The sequence below is a fragment of the Azolla caroliniana genome, unplaced genomic scaffold (assembly GCF_043228905.1).
Source record: "Azolla caroliniana isolate FFs.n. ecotype wild unplaced genomic scaffold, voAzoCaro1.0.p SCAF_10, whole genome shotgun sequence".
Lineage (NCBI taxonomy): Eukaryota > Viridiplantae > Streptophyta > Polypodiopsida > Salviniales > Salviniaceae > Azolla > Azolla caroliniana.
The window spans coordinates 8,553,001-8,561,318 of NW_028230445.1; the positions used below are offsets into that span (position 1 = coordinate 8,553,001).

An 8,318-nucleotide genomic window follows, 5' to 3' on the forward strand; every position below is an offset into this window, starting at 1 on the left:
GCTCGACTTTAATACACAGTTATTCAAGAATTTTGTTCTTGAACCATATAGACAGTATTTGATGGGAAGTTGTGGGGACAACTCAGTTCGGAGAGCGTCAAACTGAAGATATGAAGGTCACGTGCTCAATCCACGTTCACCACAAAAGGCAACAAAAACTTTCAAGAGACACATTTGAATGAATTATTTGACAAGAAATCTATGAATGAAATGAACATATAAACATCCTGTTAATGTAGACAAGTCTTGTCCTTTTGGGTTTCAATATGGTCATGTTTCATGCTAATTCCATCTTGAGCGCAATGTTTAAGGGGGAGTTGATGAGACTAGATATTGAACATTAATAGAATTAATCAATTGCACAACCACAACTAAATGTAATCCTAATCTCTACTTGATTGCGAAACTTTAGTCCACACTCATTCGAGATTTTTGTTTATTAACCCAAAATAGGTGGAAATATACACACTTGCAAGTTGCAGGGATAGATTAGTTGGGAGAGCATCAGATTGAATATTTGAATATCATTGTTTGATAACGTTCATGTTTAAGGGAGTGTGGATGAGACTAGATATCTAAACGTAATCTTGATCTCTAGTTGATCGCTCAACTTTAATCCATAGCTATTCGAGAATTTTGTTTATGAACCATATACATAGTACTTCATGGGAACTTGCGGGGATAGCTTAGTTGGGAGAGCGTCAGACTGAAGATCTGAAGGACACGTGTTCAATCCATGTTCACCGCAAAAGGCAACAAACACTTTCGCGAGACATATTTGAATGCATTATTTGACAATAATTCTACCAATGAAAGGAACATATAAACATCATATTAATGTCGACAAGTCTTGTTCTTTTCGGTGACAATATGGTCATGGTTCATGCTAATTCCATCTGGACCATAATGTTTAAGCGGGAGTCAGTGAGACTATATATTTAACTGCACAACCACAACGTTAATTGAATTAATCAACTACACAACCACAACGAAATATAATCCTAATCTCTATTTCATCGCGAAACTATAATGCACACTCATTCGAGATTTTTGTTTATTAACCCAAAATAGGTCGAAATATACGCACTCGCAAGTTGCAGGGATATATCAGTTGGGAGAGCATGAGATTGAATATCTGAACATCATTATTCCAGACACGTTCATGTTTAAGAGGGGGTGGAAGTGATGAGATATCTAAACGTAATCTTGATATCTACTCGATCGCTCAACTTTAATCCACAATTATTCAGGAATTTTGTTTGTGAACCATGTAGAGAATACTTGACGGGAAGTTGCGGGGATAACTGAGTTGGGAGAGCGTCAGACTGAAGATCTAAAGGCCATGTGTTTGATCCACGTTCAACGCAAAAGGTAAGAAACAATTTCGAGAGACACATTTGAATGCATTATTTGACAAGAATTCTACGAATGAAATGAACATATAAACATCCTGTTAATGTCGACAAGTCTTGTCCTTTTGGGTTACAATATGGTCATATTTCATGCTAATTCCATCTTGAGTGCAATGTTTAAGGGGGAATCGATTCGACTAGATATTCAATGTTTATTGAATTAATCAACTCACTCGAGATTTGACAAGAAAGCTACGAATGAAATGAACATGTAAACCTCATGTTAATGTCGACAAGGCTTGTTCTTTTCGTTGACAATATGGTCATGTTTCATGCTAATTCCATCTCGAGCCCAATGTTAAGGGGGGAGTCGGTGAGACCAAATATTCAACGTTAATCGAATTAATCAACTGCACAACCACAACGAAATATGATCCTAATCTCTACTTGATCGCGAAACTTTAATGCACACTCACTCGAGATTATTGCTTATAAACCCAAAATAGGTGGAAATATACACACTCGCAAGTTGCAGGGATAGATAAGTTGGGAGAGCTTGAGATTGAATATCTGAACATCATTGTTAGATACACGTTCATCTTTAAGGGGTACTGGATTTGACTAGATATCTAAACGTTGTCGTAGTGTATTTCGTACACTACGTGAAAAAGTAAAAATAATATAACCGATTTAATTACATATAAATAAATAAAATAAGAATATTAAGATATTTATCACCAATAAATAAAATAAGAATATCAAGATATTTATCACGTGCATAGGGCAAGATTCAAACCTTGTACCTCCACGTAGCCAAACCTCAACTTTACCATTATGCTACCTTATCTTTAGTGTTCTACAAATAGATTTAATAACTATAAGTCCTTTATTTGCGCCTACCTTTATTAAAAGGTAAATCATGCATTTTTAGAGTGCGTGAATATTTTATAGAAAAACGCAAGCAACTAAAAAGTGACTCATGCACATCTAGCGTGCATGAGCACTATATTTAGCAAATAAAAGCAAGGATTAGAAAAGCATCACGTGCATATTTAGTGTGCATGAACATATTAGAAAAAAAGCATGTAGCTATGCTTAGTCTCTCCCATCACTACATAAGGATGGGGAGCACAATGTAATAGGTGTGTGAAAAATATTTGGAAACTGGATATGTTTCTAAAAAACACCAATTAATAAACTATACTCGTGGGATTCACGAGGATTCTATATCATTCTCTTTCAACCGAAGTTTATATTCTTATATTCATATTGATTAATCTAATACAATACACTCGTGGGATTCACGAGTTTGCTATAACTCTTTCTTACAACATATTTATATTCTTATTAGCCTTAAAACTCTCCTCTTCCTAGTCCAAAACCCCAGCGGTTCCCACCCGACTCACGCAAACGATCCGGAGCCGAAAGGCACGACAACGTAATCTTGATGTCTAGTTGATCGCTGAAATTTAATCCACAATTATTCGGGAATTTTGTTTGTGAACCATATAGACAGTATTTGATAGGAAGTTTCGGGGATAGCTAAGTTAGGAGAGTTAAACTGAAGATTTGAAGGTCACGTGTTAATTCCACGTTCACCACAGAAGGCAACATACACTTTTGAGAGACACATTTGAATGCATTATTTGACAAGAAATCTACGATTGAAATCAACATATAAACATCCTGTTAATGTCGACAAGTCCTGTCCTTTTGGGTGACAATATGGTTATGTTTCATTCTAATTCCATGTTGAGCGCAATGTTTAAGGGCGAGTCGATGAGACTAGATATTCAATGGTAATTGAACTAATCAACTTCACAACCACAACTTAACATAATCCTAATCTCTACTTGATAGCGAAACTTAAATCCACACTCATTCGAGATTTTTGTTTATTAACACAAAATACTTGGAAATATACACACTCGCAAGTTGCGGGGATAGCTCAGTTGGGAGAGCGTGAGACTGAAGATTTGAAAGTCTTGTGTTCGATCCACGTTTACCGGAAAAGGTAATAAACACTTTCGAGAGACACATTTGCATGCATTATTTGAGGAGAATTATACGCATGAAATGAACATATAAACATCCGACACAAAAGGTAGCAAACACTTTAGAGAGACATAATTGAATACACATATAAACATCATGTTAATGTCGACAAGTCTTGTCCTTTAGGTGACAATATTGTCATGTTTCATGCAAATTCCATCTTGAGCGTAATGTTTAAGGGGGAGTCGGTGACACCAAATATTCAACGTTAATTGAATTAATCAACTGCACAACCACAACGAAATATAATCCTAATCTCTACTCGATCGCGAAACTTTAATGCACACTCACTCGAAAAATTTGTTTATAAACCCAAAATAGGTGGAAATATACACACTCGCAAGTTGTAGGGATAGATAACTTGGGAGAGCGGGAGATTAAATATCTGAACATCATTGTTCGATACACGTTCATGTTTAAGGGGTACTAGATGAGACTAGATATCTAAACGTAATCTAGATCACTAGTTGATCGCTCAAATTTAATCCACAATTATTCGGGAATTTTGTTTGTGAACCATATAGATAGTATCTGATGGGAATTTATGGGGATAGCTCAGTTGGGAGATCGTCAGACTGAAGATCTGAAGGTCACGTGTTTGATGCACGTTCATCGCAAAAGGCAACAAACACTGTCAAGAGATACAATTGAACGTATTATTTTACAAGAAATCTACGAATGAAGTGAACATATAAACATCATGTTACTGTCGACAAGTTCTGTCCTTTTGGGTGACAATAAGGATATGTTTCATTCTAATTCCATCTTCAGCGTAATGTTTAAGGGGGAGTCGGTGAGACCCAATATTCAACGTTAATTGCATTAATCAACTGCACAACCAGAACGAAATATAATTCTAATATCTACTTGATCACGAAACTTTAATCCACACTCACTAGAGATATTTGTTTATAAAACTAAAATAGGTGGAAATATACACACTCGCAAGTTGCAAGGATAGATAAGTTGGGCGAGCGTGAGATTGAATATTTGAACATCAAGTATTCGATACACGTTCATGTTTAAGGGGGAGTGGATGAGACAAGATATCTAAACGTAATCTTGATCTCTAGTTTATCGCTAGATATTAAACATTAAGGGTGAATCCATGCGACTAGATATTAAACGTTAATTCAATTAATCAACTAGGTAACCAGAACTAATCCTAATCCTAATCTCTACTTGATAGCGAAACATTAATGCACAATCATTCGAGATTTTTGTTTATTAACTCAAAGTAGGTGGAAATATATACACTCGCAAGTTGTAGGGATATATAAGTTGGGAGAACGTGAGATTGAATATCTGAATATCATTGTTTAATACACGTTCATGTTGATCTCTAGTTGATTGCTCAACTTTAATCCACAGTTATTCAAGAATATTGTTTTAGAACCATATAGACAGTATTTGATGGGAGGTTGTGGGGATAGCTCAGTTGGGAGAGCGTTAGACTGAAGATTTGAAGGTCATGTGTTCGATCCACGTTCACCACAAAAGGTAACAGACATTTTCGAGAGACATATTTGAACACATTATTTGACAAGAATTCTACCAATGAAATGAACATATAAACCTCATATTAATGTCCACAAGACTTGTTCTTTTCATTAACAATATGGTCATGTTTCATGGTAATTCCATCTTGAGCGCAAAGTTTAAGGGGGCAGTCGATGAGACTAAATATTCAACGTTAATTGAATTAATCAACTGCACAACCAGAACGAAATATTAATCCTAATCTCTACTTGATCGACAAAATTTAATCCACAATCACTCGAAATTATTGTTTATTAACCCAAAATAGGTGGAAATATACACACTCACAAGTTGCAGGGATATATAAGTTGGGAGAGCGTGAGATTGAATATCTGAACATCATTGTTCGATACACGTTCATGGTTAATGCGGAGTGGATTAGACTAGATATCTAAACGTAATCTTGATGTCTAGTTGATCGCTCAACTTTAATACACAGTTATTCGGGAATTTTGTTTGTGAACCATATAGACAATATATAATGGGAAGTTTCGGTGATAGCTCAGGTGGGAGAACGTTAGACTGTAGATTTTAAGGTTACGTGTTCGATCCACCTTTTCATCTCAAAAGGCAACAAACGTTTTGAAGAGACACATTTGAATGCATTATTTTACAAGAAATCTAAGAATGAAATGAACATATAAACATCTTGTTAATGTCGACAAGTTTTTTCCTTTTGGGTAACAATATGGTCATGTTTCATGCTAATTCCATCTTGAGCGCAATGTTTAAGGGGGAATCAATGCGACTAGATATTAAACGTTAATTCAATTAATCAACTACACAACCACAAGTAAACGTAATCCTAATATCTACTTGATAGAGAAACATTAATGCACAGTCATTCGAGATTTTTCTTTATTAACTCAGAATAGTTGGAAATATATACACTCGCAAGTTGTAGGGATATATAAGTTGGGAGAACATGAGATTGAATATCTGAAATTTTGCAAAATTGTTGTGGAATATAAATCACAATGAATGAACTACGCGTTGAAATACGAATCACAGAAATATGCCAAGAAAGACAAGATAAATGTTGAAGCGGCAAGCTCAATTGGAGCCGGATCGGCTGAATAAGGCTGAGCCAGCAAGCGAGACGGATCGGTAAGCTGGCAAGCAACAGAGCTAGTGAGCTGGGGAGTCGGTTAGCCGGGTCCAATCGGTAACCGGAAGCCTAGTATTAGTTTAGACTAGTAGGCAATTATAATCTCGTAGTAAGTGTCAGAAGCTCGTGTGAGCATTGAAGTACGCGGTACTTCTGTCAGTCCCATGAGGACTTGGATAAATAGTGCTACTGAGCACAATTGTAAAAGACAGAGGCATATATCGTTTTTGAATATAGCTTTTACGTTCTTCTCTCTCTGTCTCTCCCGCGTACTCTGTGTATTCCCTACTTTCTCTGTTTCTAACGCTTCTACAAGTAATCGTTTACATGGTATCAGAGCGTGAGGGTTGAGAACCTCCTCTGCAACTGTCAAACGCTTGACAGCAAACCCTAACAGGTCGTAAAACAATAGACAGAGAAGTGATGGATAGAGGGATGGCTAGCTCGCTCCTTGTGGAGAAACTCGACAGATCCAACTATGCATCTTGGTTGTATAAGATGCACCAGTACCTGCTTGGGCATGGCTACTGGAGTTTCGTCGAAGGAGCCAACGAAACAACACCTGATGTGGCACATAAGGACTTTCCAGTGTGGGAACAATCGGCAAGAAAAGTGATGTACTGCCTCACGTCCAGTGTCGGAGACCAACTGCTGAGCCACATCCGAGACGCCAAGACGCCGAAGGAGGCTTGGGATAACCTGAAGAAGGTGTTCGTCGCGAGCACAACAACCTGGAAGTTGCAACTCCGACAGGAGTTGAGCAATGTCCGACAGAAGGACATGTCGGTGGCGGATTACACAGCTCGGATCAAAGAGATCTGTGACTCGCTTGCCTCTATCAACGTTACCGTAGAGGAAGACGAGATGGTACAGGTCTGACTTGGGGGCCTGGCGTCTAAGTTCAGAGCGTTCCGAACAACGGTGTGTACAAGGGAGAATACGCCGTCATTTTTCGACTTACAGTTGATGCTCCTTGTAGAGGAGAACCACGCTGGTGCGTCAACTAGCGCACCCACTAACAGCCGGATGCTGTACACAGAGGTGGATCGGTCCCGTGGGCATGGTGGACGAGGCGTGTCTGCACGCAATGGAGGCGACCGGCAAGAGCAATAACAAAGGCAAGAGAACGTGCCGACAACAGTTCCGGGACCTCCACAGGCAGGGGGAGTCAAGGCGGTGCCGGAGGCTGGCAAGAAAAATCTGTAATGGAATGCTGGTACTGTGGGAAAAAGGGCCACAGAGAAAGCAGGTTCTGGAGAAAACGCACCGATTCGGACAAATCCGGATACAGCAAGCATGGTTGGCAAAGCTTGCACTACGTGAAGGGATTGGGAGGATCCAAGAACGGTAACGGGCCAGCCTTGGTGATGAAGCACGAGGCGAACTCGATGAAGAAGACCACTTCCAAATCGGAGGAAGTGTGGTATGTTGATTCCGGTGCGTTGAACCACATGACAAACCACAAAGAGTGGTTCTCCATTTTGGAGAAACCGGATCAACCAGGAGTAGTCGAAACCGGAGACGACACTCCTCACCCAATTGTGCACGTCGAAGAAGTCCCTTTGAGCCATGTCGGACAGAAGGGGAAGCTGATGAACGTATTACACATTCCGACGATCATGAAGAACTTGGTGTCGGTCGGACAGATCGTCGACCAAGGGATGCAGGTGAGGTTTACGCACCTCGGATGCTTCATCGAGGAAGAGGGCCAGATTATTGCGCAAGGGCGTAGAGACGGGAGGATGTTTATCCTCGACACCAATGACGTCAGAACCGCTCTGTTTGCAAAAGGACAGAAGGTCGAATCAGACATCGACCTGTGGCACACGCGGATAGGCCACGTGAATCACCGGAGGCTTCAAGACCTGCAAACGAAACAAGTTGTTTTCGGTTTGCCGAAGTTTAGCGGCCGGAAGGCCCAAGTATGTGAAGCCTGCCAACTCGGGAAGCAACACCGGCTTCCATTCCCTGCTGAACGTAACCGGAGCCGTAGCAAGCTCGACCTTATCCATTTGGATGTGTGGGGACTGGCACAGAATGTTAGTCTTGGCGGGAGTCGATATTTCGTCTCCTTCATCGACGACTATACGCGGCACACATGGATCTACCTCATTGAGTGGAAGAGTGAAGTCTTCTAGTGTTTCCGAAGTCTCCAAAGCATGGTGGAACGGGAATCAGAGAGGAAGATCAAATGCCTGCGGTTGGATGGCAGAAAAGAGTACTTTTCCGGCCAATTCAAAAGTTATCTGTAGCAAAAGGGAATT

General features: G+C 39.7%; 2 non-coding genes across 2 annotated transcripts; both read left to right on the forward strand.

Annotated features, from left to right (window-relative positions):
- Positions 1 to 675: 675 nt before the first annotated feature.
- On the forward strand, positions 676 to 748 carry TRNAF-GAA (transfer RNA phenylalanine (anticodon GAA)). The gene has a single exon. It is a non-coding gene; the product is annotated as a tRNA-Phe (tRNA).
- Positions 749 to 4,830: 4,082 nt separating this feature from the next.
- On the forward strand, positions 4,831 to 4,903 carry TRNAF-GAA (transfer RNA phenylalanine (anticodon GAA)). Its single transcript has one exon. It is a non-coding gene; the product is annotated as a tRNA-Phe (tRNA).
- The last annotated feature ends 3,415 nt before the right edge of the window (positions 4,904 to 8,318 follow it).